General features: G+C 42.4%; 1 protein-coding gene across 1 annotated transcript in view; it reads left to right on the forward strand.

Annotated features, from left to right (window-relative positions):
- The window catches only part of MTHFD1L (methylenetetrahydrofolate dehydrogenase (NADP+ dependent) 1 like), a 163,366-nt gene that overhangs the window by 134,403 nt on the left and 3,299 nt on the right, over window positions 1-25,664 (forward strand). The gene's annotated exons all lie outside the window — the stretch shown is intronic.

Consider the following 25,664-nt stretch of genomic DNA (forward strand, 5'->3'; position numbering starts at 1 on the left):
AATTAAATGAACCTTAAAGCTTCTGGTAATAGGTCAGACATTCCTTTCTAATTCCAAACTGAAATTGTGTTTGGAAACTTGATTAGGATCAGCAAACCACCAGTGCCAGCAAAGCTTGCTGTTTTAATAACTTACCCATATTTCATTTCTTATTGTCAGTTTTCTCTCTGCCAGAGCACCTATCAGTTCATGCTACTAATCCAATTCAGTGCTGGAAACATTTGGAAAGCTTTGGTTTATTTTAGACTCCCCCACTTCCTTCCAAAATCACCGTCTGTTATTTGCTGTCTTCTTGGCTACCCATTTAACACTTACTCTTGTCTAGTTTCATTTCAGTAACAGGAGGCCTTTGAGAGATGTAAAGTGATGAGTCTTTTCAGGCTGGGGAGGACATTCTGAAGAAAGTTAATGTAAAGRAAAAAAGCATTTGGCTGTGTATGTCAGTGATCAAAAAGGACCAATCAGTGTTCCCTGATTTCAGCACTGCTTGAATAATACAGTTTTTTCCTGTGTATTGCGCCCATTTTGAGTTTGGCACTGTATTTCTATAGAGTGCTCTCTTTCTTAACAGAAAGAGGAGAGCAGAGGAAAATCCAGAGTTTTACAATAGTAAAAGCATGCTGTGTTTCATACTGGTTTGCAAGCTGGACTGCCATCTGACTGCCTTTTAAATGTGAACTTCGCTTTTATGAAAGCTTTATTTCTTTTGTAGAGTTTTGCATTTAGTCCATCTTTGGTGCCGTATGTAAGATTAGCATTAGTAATGTTGCTGGCATTAACATGTAAGTTCAAGCTGATGGATGAAAGTATTTGATCCAGTTCCATTTCATACCATGTAGGAGAATTGATTTAAAATGTGCTTTGCAGCCCCACCAACTTCCTACTTGAAAATAAAAGAGAATCCAAGCTAGATTATTTGTACCCAACTGAAGGACCGTGCTTGGTATAGCTTGTGTTCCATAGAAGCTTGCTTTCTTAAAAATACAACATTTACTCTTCTACCTTAGTGCCCAGAGATTACAACATTGAAGATAAATGTAATTTTGAACAGCGGGTGCGACACTACTATCTGTCTTTCTACGCGATAACTGTTTGTTATCCTTCCAAGAAATGTGTGGTAACTGGCCAGACAGCAAGCAAATGCAGTTTTGTACACCTGTATGCCAGATGTTGTACAGCTGTGCACATGCTGCTGCTGCAGATCCTGTAGTGAGTGCCATGGGACAGTTGCTTCAGGGAAAGTATGTGGATTTTTCTTTTGGGAAGGGCTGAAATGACAGTGAAGGAGACAGCTGTCGATCGAAGTAGTTACATAGCGCAGTCAAGAAGCAAATCTTTTGGCAGTGTTTGTTTGGGTATATCAGTGACATTGAAAGTTAGGAAAAATTATTCTGCCTTTTTTATAGCTATGAATAATTTCCTTGGAATCTCTATGTTAGTGAAATTTAAACTAGGAATTGCCAAAGTTTGATTAAGTAAGACATAGGTGAACTGATTCTAGTAATGAGATGCACAGAGTAAGGTTTTATAAAGGTAGGTAGGAATTAGGGACAGGAAAAAAAAATGAGGCAGCTGGGTATCTGAATGTTATCAAGCTTTTTGAAAATCTTCTTMTTATTGAATTTTTTTTTTTCTGAAATGGACTTTTTTATTTCTATCACCTCAGTCCCAGTCCATCATCTTCACTCGTGACTCCTATGACCATTCTCATTCTCCTTTACAAAATCCTTTGCAGCATTGATTTGAAGGTTGTGGTATTTTGTAGGAAAGTGGGTTGTTTTTGCTATCATTTAATCTTTTATTTATTCAGCAATGACAGCACATTGCTTTGTATATCAAAATGCAAGTTCCAGGAACTGATATGCTGCAAGCCAAATCTCAGTGTAGCTGCAGCTGGATTCTGTGTCATGTCTTTAAAGAGAGGAAGGGGGATATCACACTGCTCTGGGAAGGAAGCCAAGGTATTAGAATTGAAAGTGGGCTGGCATATGGGCCTTTATAGGGAGAACAGGGGAAAGAGAGTGGTCCTGGAGATCTGCATAGGGGCAGACATGTTTTGGCTGCTTCAGAAGTCAACTCAAATTTTGGATTAGCTTTCATAGTCTAGTCACTGACCCAAAGCTTTTTAAGGCTTTTGAAAATCTGCTTTTAAGGGGGTGGTTTCAAGAATTTGTTTACTAGTGTCCTCCCAATCTTGAAAGAAAACCTTTTCTTTTCTTTTGCTTCTTACTTCACTTTCCAGCCCATGGAGTGGGGCTGCAAGAGTACGATATTAAAAAGAAAAGCTAGCCACCACCATGATCTAACTTGATTTCAGAATGCAGAATTGAAGAAAAAATGATGTCAAATAGCATCAAGATAACTCAGTTTGAGAGACGTTAGTGTTTTGGAAGGAGATGGTCAAAACCTTCCCCCCAAAAGAGCAACTTCTCAGAAGCTGTGTATTTATACTTATTTAACCCATTCATCACTACCTTCATGGTGCTTTTCGGGAGCATTGGACATAGCGCCGTTCCAGGCTGTGGAACGTGTCGGGGAGGCATCCTCTGCAGCTTGCTGCGGAGCGCAGCAGTGCGATCTGCAATGGTGCATTGAATGGCACAGTGGGCAAGGGAGGACTGCCCAGGGTTTCAAAGTTAGTGGTATTGGCATTAGCGAGGCACTGCACCTGAATGAGTATGAGTTAATTCCCTTTGGCTCAGTGGCACATCCATCTTAACGTATAGCTAGCTTTCGGCTCCCATGGTACCGTAGGTTTCTTATGTGCTTTGGCTTCTTTACATTATGTTGGGCCATGACAGCATGCCCTTGGATGGCTTCATGGAGCACAATTAATAGGGGACAGAGTCCTGGACCCACATACAGCCCTGAGACCATTTTCTCCTCTTTTGGGGGGAATATTATCTGTGGTGCTGAGAAGGCAGCTCAGACTCTGCCTACTGAATGGATACCTCTGCTTTCACATCCTGCTGTAAAGATTTTTTTTTTCCTGTCTCAGTAGTAATATGATTTTGGTGGAGTTTTTTTTTTCCATGATTGTTTCCTGAGCTAATAGATCTTCCTTGACTTTGGCAAAGATCTGCCTTAATAAACAATCTCATTGTCAGTTATTAGTTTCATATGACTGGTCTGTGAAATGCAGAGGATTATTGGAAGCTATAAAATGTGTGTTAGCTGTGTTTTCCTGCATCATGATCCAGATGATCTCAGCAATGCCTCTGTGGGCTTGGTCATATAAATCTATTGCTGGTTACCCACAGTGAACAAACAAGCTACAACTGTGAGACTAGAACTCAGATGAACTTCTTTGCTTTAGACACAAAGTTGTTCAGGGAAAAAAACAGCTGTAAAATAAGTAACTTTATTTAATCTTCTTCTTAATCGCAGCAGCCAAAATGTTGATATTCGGTATTGCTTTATTTTGAAGTGAGAAAAGAAGARTTACTGTGGTAAAACCCAATATGCTACTAATAACGCCTGATGAACTAACATGAAGTGTCATAATATTAATTGATTTCATGAGCACATAGATCATAAGATACTTGAAAGAAGGTTAATTGGTTGTTTACAGCGTAACTGTAATGGACTGTGTTTAAATGCATCATCTGATTCTCATTTTCTTGAAATATCCGCTTATGAGGTTTCCTCTCCCCTCTTCACCCTCCCCGAGTATTCATAGCTCTTGTTCTGAAGCATTTTAAGAGCATTAGCTCAAAGTGCAATACTTCTTCTAGCCTTTGTATTCCTTGGGGTTAGGTGTGAGCGGGTGCTGTGCTAACAGCAATCCTTTCCTCTGTCTGAACAGAAACATGCCGTTCTTGGCTGGCTGTTCGGGTGACAGATAATGCTAAGTGGTGCTTATTTGAAAGACATGAGCAATTCTAATTGACTTGGCACATTTATATTCCATATTAATTTCTTCTTGTTTGTGTAGGTAGTATGAAGAGCTTGTGGTGTTTTGTTGTTGGTTGGTTGGTTGGTTGGTTGGGGTTTTTTTTCCATTTAGTTCTGAAAAGAGTGAAGGCATCCTGATCTCTTGGAAGGACGAGTGCCAGAGGGCAGCCCAGCTTCCCTGAAAGGCTGCATGGCTGTGTTTGGCATGTCCTTTATTTGCAGGCAGGTTACTTTACTCCATCCAGTTGAATGCTTTGGAAGGCCATAAAGGAAACTGCGGCTGCTGAAATAGCTGGCCTGTCAGTCTTGGGTAGGCAAGACCCAGTCCACGTGCTGCCTTCTCTGTGCAGAGAGCCGAAGCAGACTCTCATCCAAGGTTTCTGTTCTCACAGGGCAACATGCTGCATTTTATTTTGGCAGAAAGGTTTTAAGCAGTTTGGCTGCGTCCCCAAACTCAATTTATAGTGCTAGAACCCAGAGGCTGTACACACATGAACTCTGCAGCACACATGGCAACTCTGGGCTGGAGACCACAAGTAGAGCAAGCCTGAACTGGTGGGAGCATTTGAACATATTCAACCTTGTCTACTCAGTGTGTCATCATTTTATAAAGTGCTTTGGGATAGCTGATACTGTATTTAAAAATATATATACCATATAAATCCGAATCATAAACTGAGATGTTAAGTGTRCAAGGGGAAAAAACACTTGCAGGAAATTATACATAAAATGAATAAAAACTACAGTACAACTATTCCAAAATAATTTACTTTTGATGACAAAACAAATAAGAAAAGAAAATTAGTATTTTTTTAGCATGTTTAGCTTTTTTTTTTTTTTTTTTTAGATTTCCTCTTGTCTCATTTAGAAATCAGTAACATCATACTCACATCACAGCCTTTGTAACAAACAACTTTAGAGCAGCCTTCACCAGTGTTTTGAAGCATGCAAAAGAAACTTACTGGTACTTTGCTTCTTCTCTCTCACTGCTCCATCAGGAACTTGTAATAGGTCATCTGTGTGATGCTGCTCTATGTTGTCTGAGCAATACAATTAATTTTCATTAACTCTCCCTTAATCGAATTTTTGAAAGACAGATAAAATTACAAACACAGCACAGGAAGAGCATAAAAAGAATGTCTGGCACAGCTATACAAATAGATGCATTAGTTCAGATGTTTCTCTGCTAGTGCACAGGACATGTAATCTTCAAGGGATTACGTAYAAGAGAGCTAAAAGATACTTAGAGCAATACTGAAGGTTATTGAAGTGGTCAAAGCCAGTATAAAAGAAAAAAAGCCTCCTGACACAGAGACATCAAATTACAAGGGTGTCTCCAAAGAGCACTAATTAGCCTTCTCTCTTCCAAAAACTCAATCAAAAAAGGAAATAAAATTATCCTAAAGCCTGTGCACTGGGCATCATTTCAGGGAAAGAAGCAGGGTGGCATTGCAACCCACGACCTGGCATCCCCAAAGGCAGGTGCAGGTTTGCTTTCCACCCATAAGGCCAAACAGAAGTGCAAGCCCTGTGCAAACAGCTCTGCAGTTTATTACCTGAAGTCACTCAGGAGTAACAGGAGAAGCTGTGATTAAAAGCCATAGATACCTCATTTTGAAGTACTTACTTACCTTTTCTACATGGCAAGGCACAGAATAGTGTGGACCAGAAGTGCACATGAGGCTTCCTAATAGATTGGGTCGGTCAGTAATGCCTGTGTTGTAAAAGGATCATCAAGTGTCCTGTAACTCTTACCTCTAAGGGGGAGCTTTGCATCCATTCCTGAGATGCCAGTTTTAATGAATTAGCTAACAGGCTAAGGAATGGGAGATCTTAAAGACAGGCCACATTTACTCGAGATGTGCTACTTTACTAATACTGAATTATATCAGTGTATTTTAGAGCCAGGTATCCTCATTTGGATGTAGCTCTACCAGGAGWGTTGTGCTTTGTACTGGCTGGAAAAGCCACCCACATTAGAAACACTGGTAGCGGTGTGGGCACTTCTGTTTATACTGACACCTGGTACATGTGTCTGTGCTTCCTTGTATCACTGATAAATGGGCTGCTGGCAGAAATCTGTAGTAAGAACGGTTTATTTTACGTTTTTCTAAAGGAAATGACAGCAATTGCTTCAAATCGTTTAAATGCCCTTTCCTAACGTTTTACATGTGCTTTACAAAATGAGCAAAGTTGAGAAACTTTGTTTAGTTCCTAGTCAAAAAGAGAGAAACTAACATGAGAGGACTGGTGTAGGCACACACCCACACCCACACACGCACACGCATCTTGCTGAAATAAGGTAAGGTTAAAATTTAAGCAGAATGGGTTTTCTAGTATCTTTGTGGGCATTCTTATTCCACAAAAAAAGTACCTTTTTCTGATTAAACTAAATCCACTCTGAAATGTTTTGCAATATTATAGGGCACTGGGAAACATCTGATATGTTTAGAAATGACATTTTCTAAAGATTTTCGGTGACTTTTTTCTTTCCTTGGGTTGTTTATGTCAAATGGGCTATTTATTAAAGACTTACTCCAAATTCTGTTTCCCAGATAAAAAGTCATGATAATCTAAAAATGTGCTTATTTTGTAGGCTTTTCAGCATGCTTTCCAAAACAGTAAAATAATAATAACAGTATGCAAGATGAATCCCAGATAACTGCAGTGCAGTGCCTAATGGCTTCGGGGGTACCATTTTCCAGGGTCATATTTGTAGAAGCTCAGTGTTAGGGGATAGAGTTGTCTTCATTTTGTGCAGGAGTTAAAAGCTTCTGTTTTGATGGTGGCTGGTGTCTTCTCTGGAATTGATTCAGAACCAAATTCTTACATACTGTAGAGGAAAATTCAGCCTTACGGTTCATTCCTGGCATCATTCGTGAAAAATTGCAGTAGTTTTGTCCCAGATGGTAAAGAAATTTACAAGGGAGATTTTTTTTTTTTTTAATGGGATTATATTATAGCTAAACATTCTTCTACTTATCACTACAGGTACATGGAATACTGCCTGGTTTTGGAGTCTTTCCATTTTATAAAGTACAAAGTTATGTTAATATTTTTTGACACCTGAGTAAGAAAAATGCTTAAATTTTCCTGAATTCAAGGCAACTGACTGCCCTTTAATTCTTTCCAGACATGTGTTTAGTATCACTCATGAAGGGAATATAGTATGAGATTTAGGGCTCTGACAGACATGTGTCTGCAAATTAAAATCAGATTGCCGAAGCCGTCTCTGCCCCTGCCTCTCTGAGGGACGGTGGTGCCTGATCTGCTTGTGAATCAGCTCCACACTGGTTATAGTTTACTATTTGGTGTTTTCTCGGTAAGCTATTGCTATTTTCAGTTATAGAGGGGGAAAAAATAATGCTGTCCAGAAGCTGGTTGAGAAGGGACTGAGATATCGGGCAGCAGGAGAGGGGCAGCAGGGTGCCTGCAGCGTCTCTTGCTCCGAGTCAGCCTGTTCTTGCTGATTAATAAGAGTCCTTGGTGGTTCATAAGAGTCCTAAATCTCATGCCGCCCTGAAGCGAGCTATGACTCTGTAAAGCCTTGCTGCTCCAGGGAGAAGCCTGGGCCACTGTCTTCTCTGTGGGGAGGGTGGTGTGAAGGGCTGCCTTTTACCTACCAAGGCTTTTTAAGGAGTCTTCATGAGCAAAGAGGCTGTAAGCCTTAAATACCAGGGTGAGCTAGGCAAGGGTCAAGATCTCACGAGAGGAAATGAGAAACAGGGTTGTCACAGAGCGTCTCCTAGATTATCAGGAGTTGTGCCCTGGATATGTCACCATTTTCCCTTCTCTTGCACCGAGCTGTCTTTTTTTTTTTGGGGGGGGGGGGTAGTAGCCTTAATACAGTAAAATGGATCTGAGTACAGTGCCTTCTAAATGCCAGCTTCCCTGTGTATGGCATCCATCTGTAAATGCAGTTACAACAAACGTCTGCTCCCAGGACTGACTTCCTGACCCTCTGCTGGTTTTTTCAGCGTTCTGTCAGGCTCCTAATGCCCTCTCCGGTAATCCCAGAAGATGCGCAAAAAAGTAAAGGTCCTTAATTACATAACAGCCACTTCAGCTGGCTTGTTGAAACTCAAAAGTTACCATGTAGCTGGAGGAGCAATGCTCTACTGTTCACAAGAAAAGGAAAAATTTTAATCATGAAAGTTATCACATTTCTTAGGCATACATAATCCAAGCAGTTGCTTGTGCAACTGCACAAAATGAAAATTCATTTAAATGATCTCTTTCAGTTAAAATTTGACTTAGTAGGTAAGTAGGTGTCTAATCCTGAAAAGCAATAGAATGTTATGGAGACTGTAATACAGTAACCTATTAATATTTAGGCATTCCCTTCTGAAAACATGATACCAAAGTTGATTTTAAACATCAGCTTGCATACAGTATTATATGTGGTGTTTCGTATAGGCTTGCTGATTTAAAATATGTGTTCAAAGCTAGTTAGTATTATCTGAGCTTTGTTGTTTGTGCCCGAAAAAGTCTGGTAATAGGTTTGTATTCCTCAGCAGTTTGGCCATTTTGTCTCTCTCCATTGAATTAAAGCTTTCAGAACAGTTCTTGTATTTTGTAATGCAGGAACAATTTCAGGACTCTTGACTTGTTAATACTTGAATTTAGTAATACTTGTTTCTAATACATGAAATACTGAGGAAGCCAAGAATTTTTAAGGTGCTGTGTTCACATGAAATTTATATCCATAACATTTGAAGTCTTGTGAATTTCATAGACTTGTATTTATACCTGTATTTATGCGCCTATACTGTTGAGGAGAATTTAGAGGTTATTTGAAGCTGTCTCCTTACTGCCTGGAAGCCAGCATTTCTTTGAAATATTTCTTTGGTCTCTGAAGAAAAGTTGCCAGGCRTCCATATTAATACTTCTATAAAAGCAGGAAATACTTTCTCACGTGATTAAAATGTGGAAGCCATTAACACAGGAAAGTCATGGAGGCCAGGAATTTAACAAGATTTATAAAATGATATAGGCCTCAACAGTATGCAGGGTTGTAATTAATACCAAGAAGTAATTTGGGAAAAGTGCTAAGCATGGTGTTTAAGTGTTCAGCTAGTCTTCAGTTATCAGCTCCCACTGTGGGACAGAGATTGCTTCATCAACCTCCATAGTTTTAGTTTCTCCCTGTAAAGCAGCTGGCAGCAGCCACTGTCAGAGACGAAACACTGGAACATGCGTGTTTGCTCTGATCTGATCTGGCAGCTTCTCTGCCTGCCTTCTAGCTGGTCTAAAATATGTAACTTCTATATTAATAGATTGCACTGCTCCAATTTTCTGTGCATACGTAATGCCCTGCTGCTCTGTACATGTAGAAGGCAAGGCACTAGGTGCTTTTACAATGAGGCTGAATCTAATGAAGATAAAAAGTGATGTTCTGCAAACAAACGTAGCAAAGTAGGTGCAGAAAGCTCCCACCTTTTTCAGCCTTTGATGACTCTGTTGTGACCAAGCAATTGCTTGTTGTGCCGTCCTCTCTGCTGGTGGGTCTCCGCTGGCTCTGTCTTGTCCTGTGAGCCCACAAACAGCAGCACAAGGGAGAGGGAACGTGCAGCGAACTACAGGGAGTAGGAGAAAACCTTTTTCTTAGGAGAGAACACATCATGCTGCTGGCAATCTGAACATCAGAATTGTTTGTGGGCCCGAGACCATGAATGGGCTGCACTGATTGAACCGCAGAGGCTCAATCCAGTTTGTAATAGGGAGCATCAATGCTATAGTATTTGGCACCTATAGTGAAAACGTCATGGACTGAGTAGACATGGGAACCAAGCGCTCTGCAGGTGATCTGCCCAGAGCGGGGTCAAGACCTGTTTGTGGTGGCCCAGATAAGCTCCCTCTGAGTTTGTGAAGTTCTCCCTCTTTTCACTTTTCTGTGGGGAAAAAAAATTGAAGGTTCTTAGTTGCTTATACAAAAGTGAATTTAAAAATAACTTCACAGTGTGTTTTGAAACAGCCTGCCATGAAAGAGAAATGTAATGAGGAAGCAAATATAAAGCAGAGTTTCCCTGCACCTAAACGACAAACACCGTGGGAATGGGAATCACGGCAGCAGTCTCAGCAGCTGGGAATGCCGATATGAGACCGCAGCCATGACCTGCGGCTCTGTCCGAGGGAGAATACGCCCTTGCTCCCCAGTAGCCTGTTTTGGAAGGGAATATCCAGATAGGGGGGCAGCGACAGGCTGCTGGGGAATTTCAGCTCCTCAGCCAAGCTGAGTGTGCCGTCGAGGGGGGCTTTCGCTCCCGGGGTCACCACAAGGGGAGGCGGCGGGCTGAACTTCAGCGGATGTGTTGCGGGTTGCGTTTGTTATGCCTTTGGCTGAGGAGCGAAGCTGTAAACGGTTTGTTTGCCAAAAATGAAAGTTCATTACAAACTGGCCTTGTTTTGATTAGGAGGAGCTTTGGGAGCTGTACCATAAGAATAAATAAAGCTTTTGGCTTTGTTTGCTAGTCTGTTCAGTTTGCAGATAATATATTCTAACTGGGTTTTAATTTCTGTATTATTATTTTATTGTAGTCTTTTCATGGTTTGCCCTATACATGCACAAATAAACTTTTTCCCTTCTGTGCTAATGGTATTTTTTTATGCATCCTCTTTGTTTTTTGATGCTTGAGAAGAAGTTCCCATAGATCATTCCTTTACTGGATGCTTGTTAAAACGAACATAAAAGAGTTAGGTTCACTTGTTTTGTTTTGGGAATCAGATTCAATATTACCTTACAACTCTTTTTGTCTTTTCACATATCTCATTTGGATAAAATAATGCCCCACACAGTGCACCTGTTTGGGGGTTGGCTTGTTTTTCAGACTGAAAAAAAATGGATATTTCCAAACGTGGTTGATTGTAATTGGACAATTTAACAACATCGTTGATATAAATGGAAATATATTGTTACCCTATGTTATACTGCAGGAACTGTGAATAAAAAAAGTAACTTACTACTAGTTAGAACTGGGTATTTCAGATCAAAGTGTGAGAAATGGATGAGATTTTATTTCATTAAAAATACTGGTATGAAGACATCTTTATATAATGGAAAAAGATGTTTTGTGGAATGTGTAATGACTTAGGGTAGTGTTTTTTGAGTTTTAATTATATGAATCTAAGAGGGGAGTCAGATTTACCAATCTCAAGTTCCATCGGCTGGCATCACCTCAGCTCCTTTGGTGACTTTTGGCAAATCATTTAACTTTTCCTGTCTTTTATCCCTCCTTTGAAAAGCGAGAATTTATTTCATATGCTTCCCAGATGTATTTAATGTATTTAACTCATATTTTAAAGTATTTGAAAATAGTTATATAAGATGCAAGTTTGTAGCATAAGAATTGTCACCTCAGTTAAAACAATTCTGGCCAATTTTCCTTTGAAAATTAAATCTATCTAACAGCATGTTAAGTCATGATTACTCAGAGGTGTAGATTCAGTGAACAGAAATTAGAATTTTAATATCTCCTTAGAGTAACCTTGAAAATCGGTATTGGAATAACAGAAATCATACATTCATGTCTAGAATTTTTGTCTCTTCTCCTTACAGCTATTATTTCAGTTCAGGAAACTTGCAAAGAAGCTAATTCTTCTGAAGGCACCAGTGCATCACCTGTGCATTCCTTGTACCCTGACTTAATTTCAGTTTGGCTATTAAAATTTTCAGGAAGACTAGATAGAATTTTAGGTTTCTACTCCATTTTGTTCAGGTGCTTTCTATAAGTAAAGTTGTTGCTTATTGGACTAGAAAGGCACAGGTATATCTTTATTCAAAGTAAATAAGTGAAAGGTACAGGCATAAAAGAGCTTGTTGTTCCTCTATTACAGTATTCATTAAGCATAGAGGAAAAACAATAATACTCTTCTGTGTCAGAGACTGAAAAATTATTTCAAAGCCAAGTTTCYGTCAGGTTCAGAGAAATTGTTACAGCTCTGTATTTATTCAGTACTTCTTAAATAATATTAATTACATGTTAAATATCACACATTTTGAATCAGAAATTCAAAAAAATTAGATGTAGCAGGTACATACATTATAGCTGCTGTAGTCATTACACATGTTGACATCTCTCTCCAGTTAAATACAGAAACTAAAGGCAAAATAATGTAAACAAGGTTTTTTATTATCTATTTATTAATAGTTACTGTGAGTCTCTCTGTCTGCCTTTTGACATGGAAACTGCAGGTCTCTCTTTTTTTTTTCCCCCCACACATCTGAAGGTAACAGCAAGAGACTCATCAAATTTGGGTGCAAAAACTGGACATACTTTCCTCTTTATAACTTTACCCCCATTGCCAAAGTCATTGTTTTCAGCATTTTTCAAAGCATTCATAGGCGCTTGCATTATCCAGAGGTGTGAGCTCCAGCATAGGTCATTCAAGGCTCGATTTTCTTAGCAGCCTTTTAGAGACCTCTTAAAATAGTGGGTCGATAGACTAGAGGTTGAAAATTGCTGATCTGAGTAATACTGTTTGTTCTTTACTGCTTCCTTGTCGAAGAAGATTGCTGTATGTTCTGACATGACTTTAGGGGACATAGTGTATTGAATATTGAACACTGCTGGAGTTTTGCAATGCACTTGTGACTGAGAACATCCTTTTCACACAGACTCTAAAAAGTTAACAATTTAACGTCCTCATGTCCAGACAAACTGGATCCATTCTGGATCTTCTCAATTAGGAACAAGTCCAAAGGAAAAGTTCAAATTCTTTGGTGAAGCTGAGAAGATAGTATTTCCCTTCTGGTTACATCATGATCTAACCAAAACAGTAATTTGCCTGGAGAAAAATGGGGAAAATGRTGTATGTTTAGAAAGCAGCTTTATCCAGACTCATAATGTCAGGTGCTTTTTTGTAATTGTCTGTTTCCTGTTTACTTCAGTTTGTCTCAAAATAATCTATCTTAAGGGCTAYGAAGAGAAAATAACTTAAGTAGCTCATCCAAGCCACATGTGACATGGGGATGTAGATATAGAAGCTTGAACTAGCCACATGAGATTAGAGGTGCTCCTGCAGGTCAAGGCTGATACTTTACGATGGCACAGCGATGCAGTGACTTACGTTATTGATTCCTGCAGTTGACTGTTCTTTGGAGATAACATCCCCAGACTCTTTATTCTGGCATCTCCTGTGATAACTAATGACTGGAAAGTTGACCTGCACCTGTGAAATGTATATCCTAGGTTTTGTTGTTTTAAAGCACTGAAAACCATATCATGTCTATTCAGATGGGATTAACAAAATATTTTCACCTCCTCTCCCACACTTTCCAGAATCCTGTCACCTCAGGTATTTTCCATAATACCCATATCTTTTGGTGTTACATAGATTGCCACTGGCACTTGGTATAAATTATTTAATAACACCAAGCCAATTGGGTGATTTAACAATTAAGAAGAACTGTGTTTTTAAGTGATCCTCTGCTATAACCCCTTTAATGTATAACTTTCTACAGAAGCAGTTCTTCCTACATACCTACATCATCTTTCCCTGATGTAGTGGTTTTTAGGAAACTTCCCTACTCAGATGTCAGTGGATCTAGTTAATGGTAACCAAGAGGGCTAATATATCAGCAATTAAATATGCTTCCATTCAGTGCAATTATACAATATTTTGGGATTTCTTCATATTGTAATTTGTCACTGAAATGAGTGGATGATGTTTCTGATACTCTTCCTTGCATGGCTTACTGGGAAGGGTAAGGCTTGCTGCATGTTGAGCACACATTTGCTTTACATAGTCTCTTGTTGCCACCATTTTCAGTTCTGGACTGTAATCAGGGCTCTGTGTTTTTTATCTCTTAACATGTCAGACTGTCTGTCCAGCAAGGGAAGACTCCTATGAAAATATGAAGCTTGTAAACAAAATGGCATCATGAAGATCAAGAGCCCAAAGGGGGACTTGTTCCCAGTGATTGAGGGATAGCTCTTCTAGAGAAATCTTTGGTACAAAATAAACAGGTTCCAGAGAAAATGAAAGGTGCTCAGTCGCTGAGCAAAAGCAAGACTGTTGAGATAGGGCCACCCCAGACCTCTCCTTCCCAAATACCACAAAGCCCTCTATGCTGTCAGCAGAACCTGATCTGCTTATGCCGTCTGGTCATGGTCACCAGGAGGTCCGAGCATTGGACAAACTGAGATGATTATGCACCTGCAGACATCAGATATTTGAGACATTCCTGTTGCTGAAACAATACATGACAGGAGCCCCTTTCTGTAAAATATCCTCTAGATTTATTCCCTCAGAAGCATGTTTTCAGCATGGTCCAATGTACTGGCACCTTGTCAGGAATGGGAGCAGCCTGGGGAGCCTCTGACATCAGGAGTGAGCTGGAGAGAAGAATTTCTCCTGGTTGTGGAGGGTGATTATGTATGAGAGACAGAGCATGAGAGTCCTCTGCCAGGGATTGTGTCGAAAGTCTGAGGAGGGAGGGAAAATCAGGATGTAGGCCTTGGCCAAGGGAGCAATTACTGGTGGAAAAGGATTTGAGTGGGCTGTGGTGGAGGGGAGTGTTTTGGAACAAGTCACCTGATATTTGTAACTCTGGTTTTCCTCTCTGCCTGTATGTCCTCTGTTTTTTGTAGCTATCCTTTTGTAACATTTTGTTTATCCATTGAACTACACAGGGCAGAGAACAGCTCTGAATACCCTGTGAAACATCCTAATGTGTTGTGGACAGTATGAACAAATAATACATGGAACATCTAACACATGCTACCTCAGAGAGAGTGAATTATTTTTAAAGTAAAACTTAAAATGTTGACCCCATTATGCTGTTATTAGGGGGAACATTTTGTTTTCTTATGTTTCAAATATGATTTTATCACTTCTCAGATGAAAATGCTTGCATTATTCTGCTGAGAGGAACTGCAGTCGTATGTGTGAGTCATAAAAATGTTTCACTTAATGGAGGAAATTTGCTCATCCTCTTACAGATTACATCTGTGCCTAAATATTTTTTTTAATATCTAGAGCAATGCCTCTTCTGGGTCTTAGGTACCTCAACACATCACTAACAGCAACATTTGAATCTTACCAGTGTTATAATGACCAGTTCACTAAGAACTTGGCCAACCAAGCATTGACCAATTCCTCTCCTCCCCTGCTCTCTTTAGGATATGTACGCTCAGCTCTCTTCAAAATCTGTATCAGATGTGAACCGTTGTGCAGTTTTGTTTTTTTTCTTTAAGGTGCCCAGAAGATTGCTTTCAGATTCAGACTATTTCTGTTCAAGATGAGTAAGTTGTGGGGTCCTGGACATCCCTCAGAAAACATTACAGGGCACAAGCAACTTCTGCCTCACTGGAGCACCTGGCAGCAAGGTAGTAGGGAAAGCTGGTCAATTAGGATTGTATAATCAATATTCAGTACTTTTATAACTTCATCCAGATGCTGATAACAGGAGAACAATGCCTATGTATTCTGGTGTTGTAAATACTTCTCAAAATAAGACAATTGCCAAGAATGTGCAAACATTAAAGTTAGAGAAAGTGATAATAGAATAATTGATGCCAGATGGCCTTCTGCACCTGAAAACAGTCAATGTGCCAGTGAAACAGAGCTGAATTTTGCAAGGAATACTAGAGCATATGCTGGAGTAGGGTCATCATCTTTTCAAACATTATTTTGATCTTTTTGAAAACTGTTAATTTGTTGAATATCTTGCTATGATCATTATAAGTTGCAACAACTTATTTTTTTGTTAAGATTTCCTGAGAAGGAAATAGGACCAGAGCGCAGCTAACAGAGGCAGCGAACAAACGCAGCAGTTTGCGCAGCAGTGTTTGGGCTCTGACTAGAACTTGAGGATCTTGTTGGAAGTTGTGGGCTTTCTGAGGACCCCCGAGGAACTAGAAGGTGATTGCTGTGAACAGGAAAGGGGAAGCTAGGCAAGGACAACTGCAGGAGGCCTTGACTTCTCCTGGGAAAAGCTCTAGCTAGGAGTGGCTGCTGCTAACGAGCTCTCTTGATTGTCCCTGACCAGAGGGAGCTGGGGCCTTTGATCCTGGTGGCCCTTGATTAGGGCGAGTCAAGCATCCTGGGAGTCAGTGCTAGGGAGAGGCCTATATAAGAGCCAGGCCCAGAGTGCAGTGAACAGATGCAGCAGTTTGTGAACAGAGGCAGCAAACAGATGCAGCAGTTTGTGCGGCAGGGTGCATGAAGGAACCTTGGTTTCTGATCCCTGTGGTGTACGTTTCCTCAAGTATGGTTGTGAAGCCGCAGAGCACACTCCCCAGTGGCTGTTGGAGTTGCTGTGTCAGAAGCTTGGACCCAGACCGACCCTCTGACAGTAGATGCAGCCCTACAGGTCTCAGGCTGCAGGGAGTGCTTGGGGCCTCTCCGGGAGGCCTGGGCTGGCAGCCAGCTCTCCTGTAGGAGGTGTGCTGCTGTTGATGAGTTGTGTGTCAGGTAAGGGAGTTACGGGAGGAGGTCAGTAGGCTGTGTAGCATCTGAGAAGCGGAGCAAGAGATAGACAGGGTATTCTCAGAGACTGTGCAGCTTCGGGAGTCCCAACCCCCCACAGCAGTGGAGTTGCTGGAGGGCTCTGTGCCGTGTGAAATGGTACATCATAACACTGTAGAAGAAGGCTGGAAACTGGTCACTGCTCGTGGGAAGAGAAAGGCTCCTACTCCTCCCGAAGACTTGCAGCTGCAGAACAGGTTTAGTGCCCTCCAGGATGAGGAGGAGATGGGCATGGCTGCAAGGGAAGTACCTGGGACAACAGACCCTGTGCCTTGCCGGAACACCCAGAAGAAGCGGCGGGTGATCGTTGTGGGTGACTCCCTGCTGTGGGGGATGGAGGCATCTATCTGCCGACCTGACCTCATGTCTAGAGAGGTTTGAGGCCTGCCAGGGGCTCACATGTGAGAGATGTCATGGAAAGACTGACAAGGCTTGTCCATGCTTCGGACCTCTGCTGCTCTTCCATGTGGGCGCTAATGACACCAAGGGCAAACTGGAGACCATCAAGCAGGATTTCAGAGCTCTGGGGATGGTGGTCAAGGGTCTGGGAGCCCAGGTCATTTTCTCCTCAATCCTGCCAGTGAGGGGGATGGATGAGAGGAGGAGGAGATGGACTTTCCAAGTTAATGACTGGCTGTGCTGCTGGTGTTGGCAACAGGGTTTTGGTTTCTACGACCATGGAACCCTGCTTGAAGATCGACAACTGMTGGSGAGAGATGGGATCCACCTCACAAGGCGGGGCATGCGGGTCTTTGCCAACAGGTTGGCCAACCTGGTAAGGAGGGCTTTAAACTAGGAAAGACGGGGGAAGGGGAGAGTTATAGTGCCAGGGTAGCTGGCAAAAGACAGCTCAAGTCAGGATGCCTCCAGCATGTGAATGCAGCCAGGGAAGTGCGCATRGGATGTGGCTATGGAGGACCCTCTTTTACCCCTCCTGGGAAACCTGCATGCTCGATCACCTCYCTGAAATGCCTGTACACCAATGCACGCAGCWTGGGGAACAAACAGGAAGAACTAGAGATCTGTGTGTGGTTGCAGGGCCATGATCTCATTGCAGTTACAGAGACATGGTGGGATAGCTCGCATGACTGGAGTGCTGTCATGGATGGCTACGTGCTCTTTAGGACAGACAGGCCAGGAAAGCTAGATGGTGGAGTTGCTCTTTATGTGAGGGAGCAACTGGAATGTATTGAGCTGTGCCTAGGAGTGGATGAAGAGCGAGTCGGGAGCTTATGGGTAAGGATTAAAGGGCAGGCTAGCATGGGTGACACTGTTGTGGGTGTTTACTACAGGCCACCTGATCAGGATGAGGAAGTCGATGAGGCCTTCTACAGACAGCTGGAAGTAGCCTCACGATCCCAGGCCCTGGTTCTCATGGGGGACTTCAACCACCCTGATATCTGCTGGAGAGACAACACAGCTAGGCACAAACAGTCCTGGAGGTTCCTGCAGAGCATTGGTGACCACTTCTTGACACAGGTGGTGGAGGAGCCAACAAGGAGAGGTGTGCTGCTGGACCTGGTACTAACAAACAAAGAAGGACTGGTGGAAGATGTGAAGGTCAGGGGCAGCCTTGGCTGCAGTGACCATGAGATGGTGGAGTTCAAGATCCTGCGAGGAAGAGGCAGGGCACTAAGTAGGATCGCAACCCTGGACTTCAGGAGAGCAAACTTTGGCCTCTTCAGGGACCTGCTTGAAGGAATCCCATGGGTTAGGGCCCTAGAAGGCCCTAGGGCCCTCATCTGGCGAGAGATGTCAAGGACAACAAGAAGGGCTTCTTCAAATACATCAGTAGCAAGAGGAAGACTAGGGAAAATGTGGGCCCGCTGCTGAATGGGGTGGGTGCCCTGGTGACGAAGGATGCAGAGAAGGCAGAGTTACTGAATGCCTTCTTTGCTTCAGCCTTTACTGCTCAGGCCAGCCCTCAGGAACCCCAGACCCTGGAGGCAAGAGAGAAAGTCTGGAGAAAGGAAGACTTTCCCTTGGTGGAGGAGGATCGGGTTAGAGATCATTTAAGCAAACTTGACACCCACAAATCCATGGGCCCTGATAGGATGCACCCACGAGTGCTGAGGGAGCTGGCGGGCGTTATTGCTAAGCCACTCTCCATCATCTTTGAAAGATGATGGAGAACAGGAGAGGTGCCTGAAGACTGGAAGAAAGCCAATGTCACCCCAGTCTTCAAAAAGGGCAGGAAGGAGGACCCAGGGAACTACAGGCCAGTCAGCCTCACCTGCATCCCTGGAAAGGTGATGGAGCAGCTCATGCTGGAGACCATCTGCAAGCATGTGGAGGAAAAGAAGGTGATCAGGAGTAGTCAGCATGGCTTCACCGAGGGGAAATCATGCCTAACCAATCTGATAGCCTTCTATGATGGAATGACTGGCTGGGTAGACAAGGGGAGAGCAGTGGATGTTGTCTACCTTGACTTCAGCAAGGCTTTCGACACTCTCCCATAACATCCTCATAGGCAAGCTCAGAAAGTGTGGGCTGGATGAGTGGACAGTGAGGTGGATTGAGGACTGGCTGAATGGCAGAGCTCAGAGAGTTGTGATCAGTGGCACAGAGTCTAGTTGGAGGCCTGTAGCTAGCGGTGTCCCCCCGGGGTCAGTCCTGGGTCCAGTCTTGTTCAATTTCTTCATCAATGACCTGGATGAAGGGACAGAGTGCACCCTCAGCAAGTTTGCCGACGATACAAAACTGGGAGGAGTGGCTGATACCCCAGAGGGCTGTGCTGCCATTCAGAGAGACCTGGMCAGGCTGGAGAGGTGGGCRGAGAGGAACCTCATGAAGTTCAACARHGGCAAGTGCAGGGTCCTGCACCTGGGGAGGAATAACCCCMTGCACCAGTACAGSYTGGGGGTTGACCTGCTGGAAAGCAGCTCTGCGGAGAAGGACCTGGGAGTGCTGGTGGACACCAAGTTAAGCATGAGGCAGCAATGTGCCCTTGTGGCCAAGAAGGCCAATGGGATCCTGGGGTGCATCAGGAAGAGTGTTGCCAGCAGGTGGAGGGAGGTGATCCTCCCCCTCTACTCAGCCCTGGTGAGGCCCCATCTGGAGTACTGCGTCCAGTTCTGGGCTCCCCAGGACAAGAGGGATGTGGCACTACTGGAGCAAGTCCAGCGAAGGGCTACAAAAGTGATTAGGGGACTGGAGCATCTCTCTTATGAGGAAAGGCTGAGAGAGCTGGGCCTGTTTAGCTTGGAGAAGAGAAGGCTGAGAGGAGATCTTATCAACGTGTACAAGTATCTGAAGGGAGGGAGTCGAGAGGATGGGACCAGWCTCTTTTCAGTGGTGCCCAGTGACAGGATGCGAGGCAACGGGCACAAACTGAAATGCAGACAGTTCCGTCTGAACAAATGTATTGGTTTGTTTTTAAAAGTTGATGCTTTTCCAAAGATGCCCCAATTTGCTTGCATTGTGCATCTGCTTTTCCTGATGTGAGAATTTGGGGTTTCTTTACTTTTAAGAGGTAGTAGAAGGTCCCTTGAGAGTCGGATCTGTCTTCAGTGTAGCACCATTCCCTTCTCTTAATATACATGGATGTGCATGTGTGTGTAGACTATAATGCGTATATTTTGTCTTAGCTCTTTCATGTCTGTTGTATTTTCTTTAATTAAGCCAAACAATACTGATTTCTTTTAATTACTATTTCCTTGAGCTGCTTCTGAAGTTATGCAGAACCCCAACTCTGAAAATTGGGGACATCTTCAGGTTCTCTGGAACAAAATACAGTCTGATCCTGGAAATATTTAGGATATGCTACCTAGTTTCTTGTGCACTAGCTGCCCTACAAAGTGCTCTTTCCATGCACACTGGGTGTCTCTGTGCAATGTAGAGTAGTCCAGTCTGAAGATGAAATAGGTGACCTTGCACTAAAAGGTTTTGCACAGGAACATGCTTTGGAGTGGTATAGTCCTGCCTGCTGCCCTTGTTGCATGGAGAGGCTGTCATGAACAATTTCCAAGTGTAGTTTTAAAAGAGAGAGTGCAGGGACCTTAAGGCACCCGGAATAATATCAACACAGCACAGTGTACACTCACTTCTCCGTCATGCAGTGCTGTCATGGGACTGTTTAATCTCTCTCTCCCACGCCATGAATTGTGGTTCCCCTGGTGCCAACTTCCAGCGTGGGCCCAGCACCACAGCAGTCAGTGGAAGTAATCCAACACTGGAGATTAGGAACGTGTCTAAATGTAGGCAGGGTCTGAGACCTTAAGGGATTGCTCCAACAGAAGGAAGGGAAGCTCTTCCTTTCAGCTTTGCATATATTGAGACTGACAGATGCACTCCAGGGAAGCAAATTTCTGATAGTGGATCTGTCTTTCGGGGCTCTAATTCAAACTGAGAAACATTACCCAGCCCCTTAAGTGTCGCTCCCTCGTGCCAGACCTCCAGATTCCTGCAAATAATAACATATTGAACATAATGTCTGCAGGTTTGTAGCGGTATTTTTAAACCTCTTGAGTTTTTTCTCCTAGTATTGGCTGTTGCTGAGGAAGTATGGAACGTGCAATTCACCCCATCAGATTTTATTGAGAAGTTATCCACAGTCATGTCTCTGCTAGATTCTCTTGAGAAACAACATGTTTTCTGCAGTATTTCACATTTCAAATGATTGTGGGGTGTCTTAACTTGTTTAATTAACAAAAGAATACAATTAGATAATGTGAGTTACTTGCATCCTCTGTCAAATGCAACATTAACTCCATAAACCACAGAATAGAGAAGTTTACTCAATATGGCGTTGAGACTTTTTTTTTCATATCCTCTAGTCATCTTGTTTCCCTGTTTTTGTGTAAATACAGATTCCTCTGTTTTTCTTTCTCCATTTACAAATCATGCTCTGCTTGTAAAACAGACAAATCTTGTCTTATAGCTGAAAAAGACACTAAACATGAGTTGGATGTAGTTCTCAAGACATCTGTTTTACAAATCATATCATTGTGCTAATCCAGTTCAGGTGATCTCAGGTCCTATAAGAATTTTTATGTACACACACACACATATACATATACGTATGTATTGCAAGTAAAAGGCAGGATGTGTCAACCACTGATAGGCATTTGTACAATAAAAAAGTAAGCTAAGCAAAATAGTTCCTCTTGGGAGATGTGACAAACCTGGCTAGCAAAGTCTTAGAGCTTGACTGTGCAACTGTTACATAGACCTTGTGGTCAACTAAAATTACAAGTCAGCATGTAACTGTAGTTTAAATGAAACTACTAGRTCTCTGCTTCGAAGTGGAATCCTCTAATGGCCAGCAGTTCTTTAAATCTTCGGGTAAGTTGCACTGACTAGCACATATTCCTCTGCAGCTTCAGATTATTTTGTTTACAGGAAAATCAAAAAATGCAAGAGAAAAACCTCTGCCTTCCATTGCCAGGGGACTAAGAAGTACATTTGAAATGGGGCAGGTTTGAGGCTTTTCACCCAGACTTTGAAAGTTATTATTAAAATTTTCAGAAAAACTCCAGGTAATCCTTGCTTAGAAACTGTGATGTCCAGTACTGAAGATCTGGATATCAGTGGTAATTTGTTGTGTCAATTATGTTTTCCACCTCATTACCTCGGGAATAATGTCTCTCATAGGCATAGCAGATGGTCTCTCATGGATCTGCCCAGCATCTGTATTTTGCCAACTTGCATGCCACAGTGCTGGGTGATGGGGGGCAATATTTGCAGCTGTTCCTTTCTGGCTTCTCATGGCGCGACAGCCAGTCAAGCTCAACATAGGCACTCTTCCAGTGACTGTAAACGTCTTCTCGGGGAGGTTGGGGAACAGTGTTTTCGTATAGCTTCCTTAGGAATAACTGGCACCTTCCTTTTGTAAGGAAGCTCCTTAAGTGTTTTTGTTTAGACAGGTATGGAAGATCATAAATGCCTAGTATAAATAACAGTAGCCTTCAGACTTTCTCAGTTAAAATCCTATTTTTTCTTCCATGGGTTATGCATTTCCAGAAACATGAATGATCCTCAGGATAGCTAACTGTAAGATTTGCTGGTTTTTCCTCCAAAACATAGAGTGGCCTAGTAATAAACACATTGCATTTTCCACAATGTCTTCCTGAAGCAGAATTGCTTTCATGGATATGTAGGCAGTTGCACAGTTTATAAAGGAAATGATARATTCTAGTGAGTTTCTACAAAACTAGTTCCTACCAATTTGTCCACGATATGTTTTGACCAGCAGCTGGATGAATTCTTCATAAAACCCTTTTTTTTTCCTTCATAAAACATTCATATAAGCTGCATTAAATCTTAAGATGCAAAGTTTATGCTTTATATATTCTTTCTCCCAAGAGAAGTATGATAGCAACAGTTTTGGTCAAATTGAAGAATTGATCATTTTGGCTACCTGAATTCAATTAGTGGTCTTAAGCAGATAATGTGTTCTTGTTCACTACTTATAATGCTGCTCTGTTCTCACAGCCACACTGTGTAGTGTTGCATAGCTGCCCAGTTATGTCCAAAATAGCATTATATTAGAGCGGTGGGTTGCACTGATCTCTGTACAGTGTAGGGAGGGCGTATGATGCCTTGCAATCTAGTCTACTGTATGACTGTAAATTTCTCGTGTGCTTCTCTGGTACCAGCATTGTGGAAAACGGTGCAAGGGAGCAGGATCATCGTGAATCTGCAGCCGGATGGCAAGTCAGTCAGGGAAAGACTTGATTCAGCCTTGCAGCCAACTGAGCCATCTTTTCTCTCGTGCCTTTTTGGCTGCGGGAAAGAAATAGAGCGTTGGTAGGGGAATAATTGGTAATAATCTCCTCAGCCAGCCAGCCATCTCCTCCTATTGACATTGAAGTAATGAAAAAGAAGGATAGATTCTGTTGCATTTTACCTCTGTGTGTCCGAATAATGAGAGTAGAGAGAAATGATCATAAATCTACATGGCTTTACAGTCCTATTTGGAACTCCGGGCCCTGGGGAAAATGACAAGAGGTGTTTTATTTTCACTCTGTAGTTTGTGTAGGTATTAGTCCCAAAGTGTTTCCTCTGTGTTTTTCTGCCTTGTATTTCCTTTTATGCAGCAGTAATTTTAATTCAGGTGAACTCATTCCCTTGTGTTGGCTTATCTTTTTAATATGAGAATAGTTATATACCCTGAACTGGGGATAAATTGTTTTGATATTTGCATTTTATTGAAATTCCATTTTGTTAAATGAAAATAAATTTCCATTAGTTAATACAGTGGAATTACACCACGGTAGGACTGGGCCTATGGTTTTCATAAAATAAAAAATAAAAATAAACATACATGTACAATTTTGTTAACATTTCATTTAAAAAAATCAAAGCAAAACTCCCCTAAACTGATTATTATTTATATTATACCAAGGTATTTATATAGAGAGAATGAAGACCAGCCATCTTGTAGATACCCTGAAAAAAGRAATGTGGAATTTGGGAGCTGACTTTGACATGTAGCGCGGCCATATCCAGAGTACCCAGAAAGTTGTCTTTGGCAATTTGTTCAACCCCTCCCAGTGAGGCAGGATTCATTAAGGCAGTTTCTTGTCAAGAGTTAACTGATAAACTGGGATGAATCTGAGACGGAAAATAATTCAGTAACCCTAATAATCTAGCTGTCGAACTAATGTGGCCAATAGATAAAGAATAGTAGCAAGGTGTTCTAGTACTTAGCTAAGATGCCAAGCCGAAGTCAGTCAATAAAGTGATGTCATATGACACTTGGAAGAGTTTTGGTTAATGCAAATGGATAGCTTTGTCTTTTAATCTACTGTGTGCAATAACAAAAGATCAGGAAGGACTCAGTTTAGAAACAGAGGAAATATACTGAGTCCACTGCAAGAGCTTGTTGCATTGTTTTTCCGCAAAAGCAGATCACAAATAAGACGACTGCATCAGTACTGTGCTCTCCAAGCTCCTTTTCGCCCTTCCCAAGCACGAGATTAACCTCTGAACTGGCAGTCGAGTTAGTTCTCTGGAATAAACAGGACTTTGGAGTGAGGCAGGGGAGCATAAAGAGATATTATTGTATTCCCGTGGCGGAAACATTACACTGGACTTCAGAGCACAGCTGAAGTGTAAGGGCGATGCTAACTGAATCACTGAGTATGCAGCAGAAAAGGTCAGCTTATAAAGAAATACAGCCTGCTCCAGCCAGAGACGGGCCTGTAAATACGGCTTTTGGCAGCAGCTGGGTTAGTGTTGTTGGGCTTTTTTTCCTCTTTTGAGGCCTGTTACGGCTCGCCCTTGGCCATGTCATTGCTGAGCTGCGTCCCCAGGGGCCAGGGAGGGTGGCGGGAGCAGCGTGGGTGCACGAGCCATGTGCCCTGCGCTCAGCAGCGACGGCTCCTGTGGTGTATGCCAGCTGCTCCCAGGCAGCGCCGCGTGGTGATCTCGCTGCACCATAGGCAGATTTAACTCATCAGCCACAAAAGTGTGTATGTATATTTTCATCGGTTCAGTGTGCGGAATGAGCTTTTTTTGCGGTAAGTTTGTGCCAGAGCCTGCCTCCAAAGGGGTATTGTCCCAGAGGGAGCGCAGGGCTTCCTCACCTTCCCCTTTCTGCAGTGGATATCGGCTCTGTCATGGCGTGAAAATGTACCCTAATGTGTCCCTGTTCTTAGGTCGTTGTGGCTGGAGTGTTTCTGGCATTCAAGCCAGTCCGTTTTTTTTTTTTTTTTTTTTCTTTCTTTCTTTTTTTTTAGTACAAGGGTTACCTCCTGGGGTCAGATTAACCACCAACTTTAATGGTTTCTGCTGACTTGCCACAGCTAAAATTTTGGTCCTCCAAGTCTACTGTTCRCTTAAGAAGTTTTAATACTTCAAGGCTCTTATCCCCAGAGTTGAGCTAATCCCAAACTTCAGTCTTGTTTCCAGAGATTGTAATGCCTTTCCCGTGTTTGGGTATTATTGTAGGACCTCATACAATAGGGCTATCCTCTGCCTCTGAGGTTAAAATGTCCGAAGTGTTTATAAGGTTCATTAGCCTAAATGCTGTTTTTAGACTGCCTTGAGTTTTTTTGGAATAAGGTGAGGTATTAAGGGTTTCTGTCATCTTAGTGAGACACAGGGTGTGAATCTGCAGTGGTTTGAATTGATCCAAATTGGTCCTGCCTTAAACCTGCCCCACATTTACATCCTTTTCTCTGTGCCAGTGCTGGCATTAGAGCCACAGAACTGGCTCAAGGTGCTGAAACAAGAGAAAATGAAATTCAAAATATACATTTATTGGGCTGAACCTGCTCTCTAGGCCTCCCTTTCCCAAGGGAGAAGGTGGGAGTGTTGAGGTGGGGAGGTGAGGACCTGCAGCACCCCTGATTTAAAGT

The sequence above is a fragment of the Apteryx rowi genome, unplaced genomic scaffold (assembly GCF_003343035.1).
Source record: "Apteryx rowi isolate R43461 unplaced genomic scaffold, aptRow1 scaffold_118, whole genome shotgun sequence".
Taxonomy (NCBI): Eukaryota; Metazoa; Chordata; class Aves; order Apterygiformes; family Apterygidae; genus Apteryx; species Apteryx rowi.